An 18498-nucleotide genomic window follows, 5' to 3' on the forward strand; every position below is an offset into this window, starting at 1 on the left:
AGTTTTAGTTGTTTTAAAATCAGCGCCTGAATCATGTTTTATTTGTTATTGACGACAAAATTCGAGTGTTTGTTCGCGGCAACTACATGTTCTTTTCAGATAAACAAGGTATGAATTAATACCATGTACGGAAACTACAGTTACTCGAGTTCCACGCTTGAAGCTTTTTTCTTCGTTGTTCTTTTTCTTTGTTTAGATAAACAAGATATATATTGTTTGTCTTTCTTCAACCTGCGCTATGCTATCAACTTGAGCGACACGTTTTCGGTGATTTTAAAACTCAAGACAGAATCGTATTGACTGTCGTATTGACTACCGTAGCTTAAGGCGATGATGCGGTTTGCCAGCAGGGCTGGATATAGATTTACTGAAAGGTTATGGTGGGAAAACACAAATGCGCTACTGTAAACTGGACCATACTGCTAAATTCATGATTTGACAGAATGTCCAATTGATCAGCCATTGCGTCTATATCTTCATGGGAGGCAGCCTGGCCACTTAGCTGGCCGGAGTTGTTTCTCAGTAGACCATAGTTTAACTCCTCAGTCATGCTGTAGATTGCCAACTGGTCTGCCATCCGCCAGTTAGGACTCAGTATTAAGCCTATTATGTTTAGTTCTTTCAGTTTACGTGGCGTACCTGTGAACTAGTAGCTACTGTTACACGTGTAGCTAAGCGCATTGACCACTATAAACAACAACATTTGAACATTATTTTGAATCTTAAAGCGAAAAATCAGCATACGCTATCACCAATTTCGACGAATATTAGAAGGAACAATTTTTAAGGAATGGAAACAACTTTAAGTTTAAAACAAGACACGTTTCGATCGTTCAACGATCATCTTCAGTTGCAAATTTGTTTACAAGTTCGTTTGAATTAATACAAGCAATGGCGGTAAGTAAAACGTGATACAATTCAAAATTTCGAAAAAATTAACGTACACACTTGCGCGAGCACTGCTGTTAATACAAGGAAGAAAATTGTAAAAAACTGAAATAATTACAATGATTATAACACCAAATGTTATGAGCAAAAAATCTAAAATAAACCGGTACTAAATAAATGTATATACATAAAGAATAATATCAGAACGAGAGAGTAAAGTCAGCATGTTGCAGCTGCTTATTTAAAGTGGGATTCTCCCATTTGATGTGCATTGCTTCCTTCAACATAAGTTGTAGTTTGTTGGGTGCACAATCCACGATGGAAAAGCAGTTCTTATTAGCTAAACACCGACATGCCTGGGATTGCTGCAAGTGCCGATATACGTGTGAGTTCCTGTCCCTGCTCAGATGCTCACGAACGCGCGTCGAGAGATGTCGATGCGCGTTCGTGAACAAAGAACACATTTTCACTTACAAACAACTTATCACAGTAAATGGTTTGAACCCAGGAGTATCAGTAGTTCGTATAGTGTGATCGTCCGGGTGAGTGTAATTCTGAAAAGAACCGTTGTTGGTGACTGACGTTTCGACAGCCTGAGCGGGAGTCATCTTCAGAGTCAAGTGAATAGTGTTTGTCATCGACTGACAAACACTATTCACTTGACTCTGGAGATGACTTCCGCTCAGGTTGTCGAAACGTCAGTCACCAATAACAGTTCTTTTCAGAACTACACTCACCCGGACGATCACACTATACAAACAACTTACCAACAATATCATTCGTAGCTCTTCATTTCGAAATAAAATTATACTAATTTGTAACGTCTGCAGCGACTGGCAATTCCAAACGAGACGAAACAAAACGAGCTCTAGGCGTGTCGCGACAAACTAGTGGGTGGGACTACTTTACAGGTCGTCTTCAAGGGTAGACAAGTAAACCACGGAAAACCGAAGATGACGGTTATCGGCGATTTATTGCATCAACATAAACGATCGTAAACTGAAATAACAATATGTAACGAATTTCTATCAATTTAGCGGAAAAGTTGCGTAACAAATAGTCAAAACTTACACGAAACAAACTAACGACTTGGAATGGATAACATAACGAAATTGAATAACAATACATCAAAAAAAGCCAGCGTAAATACTACGCTAAGATACTAAATAAGATTCGATACAGAAGTACACAACAAATGAAACTAATTAACAGCTCAATGCTTTCGAGCCTAAAAGGTGGGCGTTCACTCTAGTAACGTTCAGAACACTTTCTAATTTAGACGATTATAAATCAATTAACATTATACAAATGTTCCTTTGTATTCCTTCGCCCATAGCTATAAAAAACGTAACCTAATCAAAATGACAAAGTACTCACATATCGGTCCCGCTTGAGCCAAGGGTTAGGAAATCAAAAAGCATCAAGAGTTCAACGTTGACAAGACCACGCGAGATGGAAAGAAAAAACTACTTTAAAGGGACGCTAACTCAGCTTTTGTATGCGCGTGGTGACGCTTAAAGGTCCGATTACACAACCAATGAAAAAGAAGTAAACATTGTAACTACGTTCGTAACTAAGATAAAGAGACAATTATTAACTAATCAAAATTGACCTTTGTCTAGTGTCCTTAACATAATTGTTACACTTACCCAAGTCACAGGTCGTAAAAATAGATGCAATAAAAATCCACAGCGAATGATTCTGTCGGTTTCGAAATGATCACAAAACTTGGAACAAAACGGCATACGTTTAGGATCAGTCCTTAATCCGTGATCGAGGAATGGTGGAATATTGATCGACTTCTTTGTTGTCATTGACTGGCTTTTCTTTATTTAAGAATAATTACATGCCTAATTACAAAACTCCGAGGCTTGCGCATATTTCTCAAGGCTGGTTTTTCCCGAAACATGAGATGATTAGCAACATACGCAGGCGCAATAGAGCGCTGCTAAGTAACACCTAACAACAGGTGGTATTTATCAACATCTTACTGTGTCTGTGTGCGTCGGCTTATGCTTATGCTTATGCGCGAGTTAAAAGCAGTCTCTATTCCACTGTTTTTCACCCGGCAAGAGATTTAATCCCTGTCTATTTCTGTTCGGATTTTCATTGTTATTCATAAACTGTCCAGTAACGTTACACGCAGGTCACGTAGGTGTTATATTTGGCTTACATGTACACAGAAGAAAGTCACGCAATCCTGACGGCGCATCAAGCTACGCGATGTAGAAAATAAATTTGGAGAGTGGAAGATTCATCTTACAGCCAGAAAAATGGGGAACTTAAGCAATGACGACCGCGACCCCAAGGACAACGCTTAATAAAAATTGAATTTTTACATTCATATTTAGCAACTGGACGGTATTGGACTCAGAACTTGCTCAAGCTAAATATGTAATGCCATGCCAGCGTTCAATTCCAAATAAATGATACGAAAAATTAGCCGCCGTCGTTTGCCTTCTTCAAAATACGCAGAACATAGCCATTTCACGTTGTTGTTGTGCAGAGGACGGCAAAGAAATATATAAAGATTTATAACACACGTGCACGGCTATTGTTCTACTCACCAAACCTTTTGTTTGGAGACGTTCTCGTTGCCTTTGCCATTGCCGTCGTGGTTTGCTAAAGTTCTCTAATGATGACCGCGGTCCAGGTTCAAATTCTCTTTTAAATTCTAGGTTAAAGTTGTAAAAAGGTCGTAGTTGTCCACTGTGTTGAAAAACAATAATGAAAACGTATTATCTTTTGTCCGCAAAACAGCAACGATCGAAACGCGCCAATAAGAGCTGTTGAAAACTAACCAATCGTAACCAGTCCACATCATTATCTAATGAAGCCTGCCAGTGTGTAGTCGATCCACGAAACAAGGGAATACATCGTGAGCAAGGATAATACTATACTAGTAGTAATCAGAGATTATGAGAGTGCGTTCGACGCTCTCACTTTAATATATATATATATTAGGTCTAGATAGCAGCAGACATGTAAAGATTTTAAGGAAAACGACCACTTTTTTAAGTTTAAAAAACATGTTTCGACAGAACTTCTGTCATCTTCAGTTGAATGAATGATTACAAAGCAAGTTGAATAATAAGTAGGCAAAAATGCTAATTAAGACAAATAGTAACAACAGAAAGTGAAAAGGTGTAAATTAAAAGGATAATTTTAGATTTACATGGTGTAATTGCTGATTGAGGCAAGGTAGTTCTTTTTGAATATGGATAGCCTCCTTTATCTTGAGCTGAAAGCTGGTAGTGGCGTGATCTAAAATATGAAAGCAGTCTATTGAACACAATGAGCGACAACGTTCAGAATTCTGAAGATGTTTGAAGATGTGAGAGGCCTTATCAACAGCTAAGTGCTCACGTACGCTTGCAACAAGTTTTCCTGCTTGTTTGGTGCAGGAAAACTTGTTGCAGACCTTTCTCATTTAGCCCATTCTTATGTCTCTTCATACCGTCCAACGACTGCTGACCTCAAGAAACTCAGAGTTCTTAAGGAGCTAAAGAAGAACAAAAACATTGTCATTTTAAAACCAGACAAAGGGAATGGTGTGGTCGTCTTGGACCGAACAGATTACGACCAAGGTATCCTTAAGATCATCAATGACACTTCCAAATTGCGGCCCATCAAGGAAGATCCAACTTTACTGAGAGAAGGTAGACTGCAGCGACTTCTCCGAAAGTTGAAGAAAGATGGTCACCTTGCCAACGAAGTGTACGAAAACATCTATCCCAAAGGCTCTCAACCAGCAAGAATTTATGGCCTCCCCAAAATGCACAAGGATTTTGGACCTAACTCAACTCCGCCATTGCGCCCCATCGTGTCTTCTATTGGAACCTACAATTATAACCTGGCCAAGTATCTATGCAAACTTTTGGCGCCGCACATCCCAACTGAACACTGTGCTACAGACACTTTTACTTTTGTACAGGACATTCAATCTTTATCTATGTTTGGTAAATTTATGGTTTCCTTCGATGTGGAAAGTCTCTTTACTAACATACCTCTTGAGGAATGTATTGACCTGGCGGTCAATTACATTTCCGAGGGCAATCCTGACCTTAAGTTAAGTAAACCGGAACTTAGAAGCCTTTTCACTGTAGCCACCGCCCAGACCCATTTCTTATTTAACGGTTCTTTCTATGACCAAATTGACGGTGTGGCAATGGGGTCTCCCCTTGCTCCCGTATTAGCCAATCTTTTTATGGGACATCATGAAAAACTATGGTTGGAAAATTTTCAATGCTCTAAAATTTTATTTTATCGTAGGTATGTTGACGACACTTTTTGTTTATTTCACTCGGAGCACGATGCTGTTATATTTTTTGACTACATTAACTCTAGGCACCCCAACATAAGGTTTACTATGGAAAAAGAACTTAATCGCAAATTACCCTTTCTAGATGTTCTTATTGATAATAGTGACACTAATTCCTTCCTAACTAGGGTTTACCGTAAGAAAACCTTTACTGGGTTATTAACTAATTATTTAGCTTCACCTCGTACTCATACAAAGTAGGTCTCATTAGGACTCTTGTTGACAGGGCCTACAAGATCAACAACACTTGGTTGGGGTTACACGAGGATATAACCAAGCTTACTGAAATTCTCAAAAAGAACCTTTTCCCTGCCCATTTAATTGAAAAAGTGGTTAACCGTTACATCACTGGGGCCCATAGCAATCATTGTCCCCGGGGCTACCCCCTTACCACCTCGCCCACGTTTTACTTTAAGCTGCCGTACATAGGCCATTTTTCTGTCATCACTCAGAAGAAGATTCGACACTTAATCAAGCGCTATTGTAATGATTTAGACATCAAATTAGTTTTTTCTTCCTTTAAGATAGGTAACCTTTTTGGTGTGAAAGACCCTATCCCCGGCGGGCTTCGTTCACGTGTAGTTTATAAGTTTACATGTGCGGACTGTAATGCCTGTTATGTCGGCGAAACCTCCCGACATTTTTCCACACGCGTACGTGAGCACTTAGCCGTTGATAAGGCCTCTCACATCTTCAAACATCTTCAGAATTCTGAACGTTGTCGCTCATTGTGTTCAATAGACTGCTTTCATATTTTAGATCACGCCACTACCAGCTTTCAGCTCAAGATAAAGGAGGCTATCCATATTCAAAAAGAACTACCTTGCCTCAATCAGCAATTACACCATGTAAATCTAAAATTATCCTTTTAATTTACACCTTTTCACGTTCTGTTGTTACTATTTGTCTTAATTAGCATTTTTGCCTACTTATTATTCAACTTGCTTTGTAATCATTCATTCAACTGAAGATGACAGAAGTTCTGTCGAAACATGTTTTTTAAACTTAAAAAAGTGGTCGTTTTCCTTAAAATCTTTATGTATATATTAGTAATTGAACTGAGTGGAGTGCAATTTGGTCTGAAATCATACGTGCATACGCGTGATTTCAAAATTGAACGAGCGCTATGGAGGGGGAATTGGGACAAAAATGCCATTGAATCACATTTCATGCCATTGGATCATCGATGCTATGTCATTGGATCAAACATCGTTCTATCCGACAATATTTTTCATGTCATTGGATCGTATGTCATTCTATCGGACCATATTTTTCATGTCATTAGATCGAACTTCATGCCACTGGATCGGACTTCATGCCACTGGATCGGACTTCATGTCATTGGATCAAACTTCATGTCATTGGATCAAACTTCATGTCATTGGATCAAACTTCATGTCATTGGATCAAACTTCATGTCATTGGATCAAACTTCATGTCATTGGATCAAACTTCATGCCACTGGATCGGACTTCATGCCACTGGATCGAACTTCATGCCATTGGATCAAACTTCATGTCATTGGATCAAACTTCATGTCATTGGATCAAACTTCATGTCATTGGATCAAACTTCATGTCATTGGATCGGACTTCATGCCATTGGATCGGACTTCATGTTATTGGATCGAACTTCATGTCATTGGATCGAACTTCATGTCATTGGATCGAACGTCATGCCATTGGATCGGACTTCATGCCATTGGATCGGACTTTATGTTATTGGATCATGCATCATTCTAATGGACGCTGTGCGTGATGTCCTTTACGTCACTTAATCGGAATTTATGTAATTGGATCGGAATTCATGTCGTTGGATCATACATCATTCTATCAGACCATAATACCTCGTATGCCACAATATCTTTGTTTCATTTGATCTTACATTATTTAAGCGCCCAAATCCTCATGTCGGCAAGTGCATTACAATACGGTACATTATAAATATCATACAAGAAGTACCTACCTAAAAATTGTCTCCCAGGGTGCTTTTCAGGCATAATTTTTAAAAATGGCGGCCACTGAAGAGGGTCAGCATCAAACGGTACGAGAACTGATAGTAAACAACGTAAAAACCGTTCTTGTCGATGTTATAAATCGGCTCAATTCGAATACAGGTCTTGATTATAGCTTATATAAGGTAGAATGGCTATGTTCACTGATTTTGAGACTGGGTGGAATGTTTGAAGAAGAATTGCTCCCAAACTTGCTTCAAGCTCGCCACCTAATATTACAGATGGTGAATGAGGATTCCTTCGACGACTACAGTACTACGAGAGCAGTGATAGCAACTGGAAGTAAAGGAAGGCCGAAACTCGACATCAGCCGAAACCAGCTAGAGTATTATCTTGAGAAAGGTTTTAAGGGCGCTGACATAGCCAAGATGCTTAGAGTCAGTGATAAAACAGTGTACAGAAGACTCCATGAATTTGGAATCTCGGTTCGTGTAAGTTATTCAAGTATGAGTGAAGCAGAATTAGATGCTGTCATCCAGGATATACTTCATAATTTCCCAAATTGTGGGTACAAGTCCATCCGTGGCCATCTCCTGTCCAAGGGCCACAAAATTCAAGAAGAAAGAATCAGAGAAGCAATGAGAAGAGTTGACCCTGACGGTAATATATCAATGTCAAGACAGTAAGAGAAGAGGTGGGAGGTGGGTCATTAATACAGAAGAACCCCAATTAAGCAGCCGCCCTCCGGGAAAGGACAAGTGGCTTAAAAATGTTGCATGTATTTTCAATCAAGTTGTTAACAATTAGAAGGTTTCACACCTTTTCCTTTGGGTTGCTTGTCATCATGTTGTAGGCACTGCTGTCAGAGGTCTCCAGATTTGTGTGACACACAGAAGATCTTACAATGTAAGGGCCCCTTTAGCCCTTTGGCACATGGATGGTCACCATAAACTGGTGAGGTGTGTGTATTTGCCAAAATTGAAAAACAATTTTTCACCATGAAAACAGCTCGTGTTTCTTTCAAGGGTGAATTAATGAATTAATGAATTCGTTTCTGGAAATTTGATTATATTCATTGCTTTAATATTCCATTCTTGAAGTGAATATTTCAACATTGAATGGCGACTTGATTGTTGATTGGATTGTTGTCTGGCTTCACGCAATAAGCATGTGGGAATTTGGCCAAAATTTGCATAATTTTGACTGCAACTGGTAAACTGTCATGTTACACACTGTTTTCTCATCATTTTGTTTGTCACTTGCTTTTCTTAACCCTCTCATGATAGAAAAAGAGAGAGGCAGAGATTTTAGTGCACTCAAAAGGCTCAAAATGCTGCTGGCAGAAGAGAAAGTGGGAAAAATGTTGTTACCCAGTTTTTGTTTTTATGGAAATTAGGGATATTTTGTTGCACTAAGTCAGGCATCATGAAATCAACATTTTTGTTTTGAATCAAGTTGCCATTTCAACATTGAAATATTCCTTTCAAAAATAGAATATTGAAGCAAAGAATGAAGTCAAATTTCCGTAAATGAATTCATTAATTCACCATTGATAGGAACACTTGAGGTGTTTTGTTTATTTCCTATTTTCTCCTTTTGTACATCATGTCCATGTTGCTTTTTAGGTGGAAATTTGTCATACATGGCTGTATTGATGGATTTTCTAGAAAGATCATGTTTCTTTGATGCAATGGAAACAATCAGGCTGACACTGTCCTTGACTTGTTCTTGGAAGCAGTCAATGTCCCTGGTCTGCCATCACGAGTAAGATCAGATCACGGAGTGGAAAACGTGAATGTTGCTTGGTACATGCTTACTCACCCAGCAAGAGGACCAGGAAGGGGCAGTATAATCACTGGGCCAAGTGTACACAATCAATGGATAAAACGATTGTGGAGAGACTTGTTTGCAAGCTGTATCTACATTATTTTATTATTCAGTATTCTACTTTCTTGAGGAATCTGGGCATTTAGAGTTGTCCAACAACATCCACATGTTCTGTTTGCATTACACATTTCTACCAAGAATAAATCAGCACCTCCATGATTTTGCAAGTTCCTGGAATGATCACCCAATGAGAACTGCAAGAAACAAAACACCAAACCAGCTTTGGATAATTGGTTTAATTGACAATGCAAGAATCATGGAAGTTTCTATGGAGCAGCAGGTGGGAGAGCTTTCTTATCTTATTTCCCTCAACATTTGTAGGCCAATGACAATCTCTTTGAAATGGCTTAAGGATGTTCAGCGTTAAAATATTATATACCTCCCCGTCTTCAGAGTTCTATACAGGAATTCTAGTACACAGCTTTGTTGATGAATAACTTTTGTATGTATAAATTTTACTAGTATTCTTCGTGAATGCTGTTCACTGATTGGCTTTGCTACTATCTATTGTTGTTGATTGTAAGTAGCAGTTATCGAGAAAATGGCACCTGCTTCTTCCTGTTTGCAAAATGTTTTTAGTGACTGTAAAGATTTGGATAGTCTTGTTAGTTTTGAGCATCTAGTTGCTTTATACTAAAACAATAAGATTATTCACTTGATTATTAGATCCTGTTATAGTTGACTTGGGCTTTGCCTTCATCAACTATCACACAATAGAAATCTCATGCTCATAATCTAATTGTTAAGTAGAATTTATAAAGATTATCAAAGAAAACAAATTGAGATTGCTTTACAAGTCTCTTAAAAATTCAGTGCCATCAAAGTGAAAGCTACCCAATTTCTAATCCATTGTGGCCAACAATAATTATTTTAAAATTATTTAGTGGAAGATTTTCTCTTTGGGATGTTTTTGTGTATCTAGACAACAGACAGGTTTATTATAATAATTTCATCAGTTATTGTGGCATATTTTTGTGCTAATGGAGAATTCAGCAGGCTAAAATATATTTTATCTCACTGCCGTGGACCAATCAGAAACAAGAAAGTAACAAAGCTAGCCAATCAGAGCTGCAAATGAGGGCAATCTATGAAGACTCACCCATCTGTAATTTCCTGTTCTTTTCATTCATATTGTATAAATCTTGCCTTAGCAGAATTGGGATGACTATGGCATAGACTGTGATGGGCCCCTTCCAGAGAGTTGTCGAGATGAGGAGGCTGTGATCATCCCGAATATTCCGAACCCACTAACAGACAGTGATTATCATGACCTGATCCATGCCATAAATCCAATGCAACATGACAATAGTTATGGAATTAATGTGTACTTGAGTGCTTGCAACTTTGTTGCGGAGAGACTCTCATTGCAGTGAACAGTCAATCTCTGGCCATGACTGGCAGGAGGTGTTAGGAGTCTAAATTTGTGATTCGGAAGTTTAGTCAGAGAACAAATTCGAGAGAAAATAACCCTCTAAAACCAAATCCTGGGAATATTGTGTTCTGGCATGCTAGTTCCAGCACTAAACCAGATCAATGATAACTGTGTTTACTGTTATCTCAGTGCTAATCAAGATACAGTTTAGCAAATACTTGTTTCTCTTTTATTGATGACAAATCAACTCATTATCAACTCATTGCACTAGGCACCTACTGGTATCTGTGTGTTTCTAACAAAGAAGTAATGTTGTGTTAATCCTATGTTATCTGGTATAAATGATGTACTGGGTACTTCCCACCAATGTAACTACATGTATGTATCCCATGTCATTTTAATCACATGATTCATATTTGAATGCCAATGTTGCTTTTTACATAAAAAAAGCTCTAATAAAACTGGAACCTAAAAATTTATAACTTGAAAATCTCTGAACAACAAGAAAACAACTAAAATTTACCATTTCAACTGAAATGCAATAACACACGCCTTTTACATGCAATTAAAACCATCATATGATATCCTTATATTTCTGAATTTCAACATTGCAAAAACAAACACAACAGTGAAAATTGTACACCTGTATGATAAAGACACATTCGTACAAATGAAAATCCTTTTGACCCATATCGGATTGCAGTGTCCATGCAATTCATGAACTCCTGATATGTATTATGGCCAATGGGAAGCAATAAAGACATGAAACAACACTCTGATGTTGGTAACTTGCTGCTCTCATTTGTATTAAACTTAACCACCAAGATCTCTTTTCGTGGAGGTAGGAAATCCCATCCAGTCCAGAAGCAGCACAAGTCATTCAGCCGTGTCTCACCTGCAAGTTTAAGGGAAACATTCATGACCAAATTATTTTTTAGTGTAATGATTATTGTTAGTGGGCACTGGTTGTGTTCTATTGCAGTTTTATGAATGTGTTTGGTTCCCTCATAATTGACATTGAAGTCTATTATTGTTAAATTTTACAGTTATGTTGCAGACCATTAATGGACACAGACCTTGATGAACAACACTTCCCTTAACCCTGTACCAGAATGTCTAAGACCAACATGTTATTGCCGTCATCACTCTGACACCTATTATCTTTTTTGAAGAAGGTGAAACCAAATGAAAAAAAAAACTTCCAATGTGAAGTTATTTTTTTAATGTACCCACTTTGATATCAGATAAATACCTTCCTTTCTTTGGGCAATTTCCTGCACATATTGCTCAAACATAATTCTTGCCTGGACTTCTTTCTCTCCACTTTCATTGTCATTGGTAACTTTAGCCAGGAATTCTGTAACAGATATGTGCTTTGCAGCATGAGGCGGAAAAACAATCTCTACCAGTGATGGCTGCTGGGTTAGGAAGCTTTGCAACGTCACCTCATTCAGTCCTGTTACAATTTGAATAATAATAATAATAATAATGATAATAATGATGATAATAATAATAATTAATAATATTACTAAATAATAATAATTTTAATTTTAATTTTAATAATAATAAAAGAGTTAAATGTAGGAATCATTACATTTAAACACATGCAGACTGCTACTGGTATTCCATTTTCCAGGATTGAAAAACCTTCAAAAACCAGCAAATCAAAGGGTGTACTATACATGTAATCTTTCAACAAATTTTAGCCCTGTTTCTTGGCATCTTCAGGACAATGTTCATTCAATCACAAGCTACAAAAGCATGACAACTCAGTGTCTTATCTGGGCCACATTCTGAAAGTACATGTGTAAAACATTCAATATGCTAATAAATACACCGCAGATAAAATAATCTTGTCATTACCGGTATTACCTTTAGACATGTCATCCAGCTCACGTTTTCTCTTATCAATTACAAAGTACCAAAGCAGTCCTTGAATTAGGACATCTCTACCACTGCAGAGAAGTTCAGGTTCCAAACCAGCCTCCATCATGTAGGTAGCTAGGTTTGCTCTTAGTTCATCTGAAATCTTTTCATCAGCATTCCACTGTTGTAACTGTTGTATCCAAACAAAGATCTGTTACATCCAAGCTTTAATTTAAAGTCAAAATATGTGTTTAAAATAAATTTGTCTTTTTGCATGCACTTAAAAAATTTGACCATCCCAACTGTGCTTTGAAGTGTAAAATCTGTCATTACTTAATTCCTCATTGACATAATCCTCTAGCAATGTCTTAAAAAAATAAAAGGAACAAAACCTCAATATTATTTCTCAGTCCTTATACATGTACTCTGATATGGTGGCATGTCATATCACCCTCTTGGATACCCTAGATTATGGTCCCAAAGGCTTGGGTTCTTGTATGCTGTCTTCAGCAAGATGTCCATGATCATATTCAGAGCAAGAAAACATGGAAATTGAGGTGTTATCCATTGATGAATAGGGAAGAAAACTATATGGGTAGCTTAAGAGATAGATGACTTTAGTGTACACGTAACCTGCACTAGCTTTCACTGTATTAAGCTTTAGAAAAAATAATTAGCAACTATTCCATGAGTCCAAATGCTTGTTTTATTAAAAACACCCAAGGAATTGCAATATTTGAGCTCCCTGCCTGTTCTTCGCTGACACTTAGGTAGGTACCATATTTGTGTTTCATGGTATATTAGCCCATTTCCCACAATGGCTAAGCCAATTAAAACTCTGGAATTGCATTAACCAATAATCCAGTTTTAAATATAATTATTATAAAAGAAAATTATTTCAAACCCTAACAAACCTCTTGTATGGTCTCCCGCAGGATAACATCAGGAAGATCCTGCAGTACTATTGGGGGAGGATTCTTTGCTAGGTCATCATGAGACCAGTAGTGCTTTGCCACGGGAGAGAGTCCATAAACACCAGGCCCTCCATGTAATCTGGAGTGACCAATTATCTTGCCAATGGCGGTATATGCTCCCATCTGCTGCCCAATCTGGTTGTGTATGGGAAGTAAATGGTCAAGCTCTCCTTCAAAGAACAAAATGGGTCTCCCTTCACCATGAATTCCTTCTTGTAGAATCTTCATGGCACAGACAAAAAACTCCCTAACTGGCCCCGCACCAACTCCTTCTTCATCTTCAAACCGCACCCTGGGTGGTACTCTCAAAATATCCAAATACCCAAAATATCATTTTTGAGCTCTTCATTTCCTTCCATTCTGCTGACAAAGAAACGCTCTCTTGGTTTATCCCTTTGCATGTTGCTTCTCTGAAAATCTTCTAAGGCATCCATGGGACTTAAAGTCTGGGTGTAAGTTCTCATCTTTTCTGGTGTTGTTTTTGATGTGAATGCTGGAGTCAAAAGATCAACGTCGCTGTCGTGGTCCTCATAACCTAAAAAATTGTAATACAGCAAGAGAGGTAAAAATTACTATAATGAAAACAGTCATCACGACAATGAGTAATCATGTCTAAGCTGGCCTACTGTGAATTTTGACTTCAAAAAATTGGGTATTTTGGTCCAAATGGCCCTTTATAGAAGGGGTAGCTAACCAAATTTGCTTGCTCAGGTGGGTTCAGCTGTATGTAAATAAGTTTTCCTGTAGCTGGATAAATCTCAATACTCACTATTAGGGATTATTTTCTGTTCCTTTTTTCTTAATTTTCTAAAAGAAATTTTGTAAAGACCGAGTCAGAAGTTATGTTATACGTAAGAGTGAACCGGAAGTTATGTTACACGTGCGGGGCAATTGACAGTTCAAAAATAAAAGTCCCTGGATTTTGGGGAGAAGCGCTTATGCCATCAGAAAAAAAAAATTGTGTGGATGTTTTGCACTTTTTACGGGAATTTCAATGGGAAATCTTGACTTTGTTGGAATTAATTTGGAGTGGAAAATTTATGAACCTAAGGAGAAACACTCACCGTTTACCATGTCTGGTATTTCAAGAAATAATCCTAACAACTCCTTTTCAGCAAGGTTGACATCTCCATTGTTATTGAACAATGACTGAGAGATCTGCTGCAAAGTTGCATCTGGACATAACTCCCTCAACATGTCAGTACTGCTGCCTACATCGCCAGTTGATAATGCAGAAATGCTGGATGGACACTGAGTCAGACCATATTTACAATCTCTTGTCATTCTAATGATTGGCACAGGAAGAAATTAAGTCAACATTAATAAATATTGTCTATAATAGCTGCAAGATACCTTCCCATCATTTTCCAGCCCTTTATACCTAGATGGGTCAGTACTACCACTCTTTATTGGTTGCTGATACAATAATAGTATGAAACAAATACCCAATCAAGGATAACCAACTTGTGATTAATATCATCAGGCAACCTTTTGGCTTCACATAATTTATTGTGTGATCCAAAAGTTTGTTTATACTCTTTAACCACCAAATGACTCCCATTCTAACCCCTATGGATAGATTCATTTACCTTGAGGATCCACCTCCACAGACCTGTTGGTGTTCTCTCACCTGGGCCATAGCAATCATCAAATTACAGTTCAAACACTTAACCTTTGGAGAAAGCGCAGCCTAAAAAAAGATATATACTACTGTTAATTTAACACCACGTAACACTTAAAATATTTTCCCCATCCATAAATGTTACCTCAGGCACATCTGGCTCCTCATCTAGGTCAGCTTGGAGAGGACGAATGTAGGCAACAGCCTGCCCTAACCTGTCCTTAAGATGTGGGGCTTTGTAGCCAAAGGCCCCTGGATATACCAAACGTAGCTGCCTCTGACCACCACCTCCTCCTTCTGCATGGAGGACTTCAAACCCACCTCCACTTTTCAGTTTTGGAAAGCGCTCCTCTAATGCACAGGCCAACTCCTCATGACTTGCATTTTTCTTAATCAACAAGTGGGCTTTGCCCAAACCCGCATCTAACAGCTTATTTAGCCTCTCCCTTGATGGAGTGATATTTTCTTCTTGCAGGCCAAGCAAACAGAAATTATGCATCCAAGTCTCCTTGGGCACAAACATTTTCTTGGCTGGGATATACTCAGCCATCTTTTGTTTTTTAGGGAGTGGCTGACCTCTGCTTGTACGGGATGAACACAATCCTGGAAATCTTCTCCTGAAAATCAATAAAACTTTTGGTTTCCAAAGCAGAGTATAATGCTTGTTAGTATATACCACACAAGTGAATAGTGCTTTCCGCACAGGCTGATTGGTTAACTCGGAGTGATTAGCAAAGCACTATCTGAGCAGCCGAAGAGAAACAAAATGGCTTCGCCCGTCACTTTGTGTACCGAAAGTAATGTTTTGGTTCACTAGTTATTCAACTTGTGTGGTATATACTAAAACAATTAGTCACCTCAGTGTCGGTGAAAGTGGTGAATATTTACCGAGCCACAAAGTGGAGAGGTAAATATCCACCACTATTCACCTCCACTTCGGTGAATACTTGTTTATTATTATACAATAAACAGGATATTTCTTTCAACCACGCTGAAGAAAATAACAGATAATGCAAATTAAAAAATTGCTCCCTCTTATTGGCACCCCTTCAGAATTTCAATGCTAGAAAGGACTGGGTTAGGATATAGATATAAGGGGTATAGAAACAAATATAAGCTCGTGGTACAAAAAGTGTAAATTCCAAAAGTACTTTTTACACCAGTTAATTTTGAGCTTTTGATCACTTAAAACTGCTTAAAATACCGATGCTCAAAACGTCGCTAGCGTACAACGCTTGTATCGCTATAATCTGACAACGATAAGGGAAACAGCCGCATACAGATGTTGAGTGATACTTGGGCATTTTTATAAGCTTGACTGTTTCTATCAAAATACAAACAGGAGAAAAATTATGTTCCATACATGACCGAACTTGAAGCTAGCACCTCTAGCTCAGATTTAGAAATTATCTGCAATAAAAACACAGCGCCAAAAGCGGCAACTCTTTACTCGGGTAGTTTCTAGGGGCGCTTTACGATTACCTGAATTCCATAGAGGCTGACATCTTTGGACCTTCCACGTGCGATGGCGGCAGCTGTCGGTCTAGCGCGTCGCTTTCGCAAGGCTCCGCGCCTTGGGGACTGCTTTCCGTTTTCTCCAGGTGACTTACAACTTCTCTCAGGAGGGACTGTGTCTTGAACATCAAGTTTTCTTCTTCTGCCATGTTTTTTTTTGCTTCTGCTATAAATTATATGTAAATATATGCCAGCACTACTCAACCTTCCCGCTCTTGTGTGAATCATGGAATGAGTTGAAACCACTTCAAACCGGTTTGCACCCTGGGAACTTTGTGCCTGAATGCATTCTGGGAAATATTATTTCTTATGATGAACCGCTGACCCGATAAAAGTGCTCCGTTGAAATGAAATCGATCCAAAAGAATGATATGATCCAATAACATAAAGTCCGATCCAATAACATGAAGTCAGATCCAATAACATGAAGTCCGATCCAATGGCATGAAGTTTGATCCAATGACATGAAGTCCGATCCAATGGCATGAAGTTCGATCCAATGACATGAAAAATATGGTCCGATAGAATGACATACGATCCAATGACATGAAAAATATTGTCGGATAGAACGATGTTTGATCCAATGACATAGCATCGATGATCCAATGGCATGAAATGTGATTCAATGGCATTTTTGTCCCAATTCCCCCTCCATAGTATGTATGACTCGGACTTTAAAGTGCACGAGCTGCACTATGCAAATGAACTAACTGTGCGCGTCAGACTTTCCTTTCAAAAACTTTTGCAAACTCACCAAACAAGCAGAAACAATAAGAAACCATCAAAACAGGTTTTGGTCATGATTAACCATTCTACGAGAAACTCACAAATTAACTCGATACCAGTGTAGAGAGTTTTCTTGCTATATTCTTCAGTCAGAACAAACGCAAAAACATACGCGTAAGCTTACAACTAGCGTGAGCAGATCTTATAATTCATTCCAAGCGCGAGGTTGAAGTCTTGTTTTCGACCCTGAAAAACCCACCTTTTCCGTTAGCTCAGAGCATAACACTACATATAAGCGCCCTGGTTCGTACTCCTTCTATTCCCTGCCATCGCTGTGAAAAATACGCAAGAGAATCTCCCAACTCTCACCATTTGATCACGCAACGTGACAGCATCCATGCGAGAGCCCCCGACATGTGCGTGGATCCGCGCGGACATATGACGTCAGGATGGTGCAATTTTTTCTAAAAATATAAAAATTGTCCCATATCATAAGTGCGCGCGAATCCCGAGACTTACGGTCTCCTTCCCCGATTATGGCTCCTGCCTGACATAAATTACATTATGCCTGGTCATAATGTCTGCTTTTTTTTTTCACTTTGCTGGCTATCTGCTGTTCATCGTAAAATAAATATGTAAATAAGTTAACATGATGTAACAGGATTTACTGACATGATGTACTTTTGCAGGCTGCAGTTCAAGGTCTGTCTCCAAAGATTCCATCTGACGAGCTAGATTTAGCACTTAATAAGGATTGAGTGGAGTAGACAGAAAAGAAAACTACCATTGAAACAGGGGGTAGGAACGTGAAAATTTAAAACAAATGGAATCAAAAGGGATCAGATAATCGCTACCACGCGAGACTAAGTAATTTTAAGACGGAAAAGTATTCAATATTACAATTTTAGAACTTTGAGGGAACCAAACAGAGCCTGACCAAGTGACGACAAAATAACCTTTAAGGCAACCACATGAGAACGAGGTTGCCGAGGAGGTTTAACTGGATTGGATCAGAAGCTGGTTTGGTGCTGATCTCGGCTCGTATTAACAACATCGACACAGTCTGTGATGTCCTAGCAGTCTGGTTTCTATGTGCCTCAACTTGCGATTGCTGAAGTCCATCTTTATTTCATTGCAATTGCAGGGAATACAAACTAAAGAGACTAAACAGTTTTTTGGCACTGGCTTTGATAATAACTTTAAAATGTCTAAAATAGTAAAACTTGGATCTTCATCAGCTTGGGATGACGGGAAGAGTTTCTGCTATGATTTTTGTTAGAATTGGTCTTGTTTATTTAGGCGGACTGGAACAGGAGCAGTGAAAGAACACTGAATTGTACGATCGATTTATTACACGCAAAGGCTGTCTTGAAT

At 38.5% G+C, this 18498-nt stretch overlaps 2 pseudogenes across 2 annotated transcripts; one reads left to right on the forward strand and one right to left on the reverse strand.

The window, feature by feature from the left end:
• The first annotated feature begins 6721 nt into the window (after positions 1 to 6721).
• On the forward strand, positions 6722 to 11195 carry LOC149096793 (uncharacterized; annotated as a pseudogene). The gene is made up of 4 exons (XR_016204319.1): positions 6722 to 7823; positions 8017 to 8122; positions 8789 to 9330; positions 10205 to 11195. The product of XR_016204319.1 is annotated as an uncharacterized LOC149096793 (transcript).
• Positions 11025 to 16620, reverse strand: LOC149096794 (uncharacterized; annotated as a pseudogene). Its single transcript, XR_016204232.1, has 8 exons — positions 16366 to 16620; positions 15029 to 15500; positions 14852 to 14952; positions 14327 to 14547; positions 13203 to 13800; positions 12295 to 12478; positions 11675 to 11878; positions 11025 to 11317 (listed from the first exon to the last, which is right to left on the reverse strand). The product of XR_016204232.1 is annotated as an uncharacterized LOC149096794 (transcript).
• Between the last annotated feature and the right edge of the window lie 1878 nt (positions 16621 to 18498).

Source organism: Orbicella faveolata, unplaced genomic scaffold (assembly GCF_042242905.1).
Source record: "Orbicella faveolata isolate gen_17 unplaced genomic scaffold, um_ofav_v1 contig_47, whole genome shotgun sequence".
NCBI lineage: Eukaryota > Metazoa > Cnidaria > Anthozoa > Scleractinia > Merulinidae > Orbicella > Orbicella faveolata.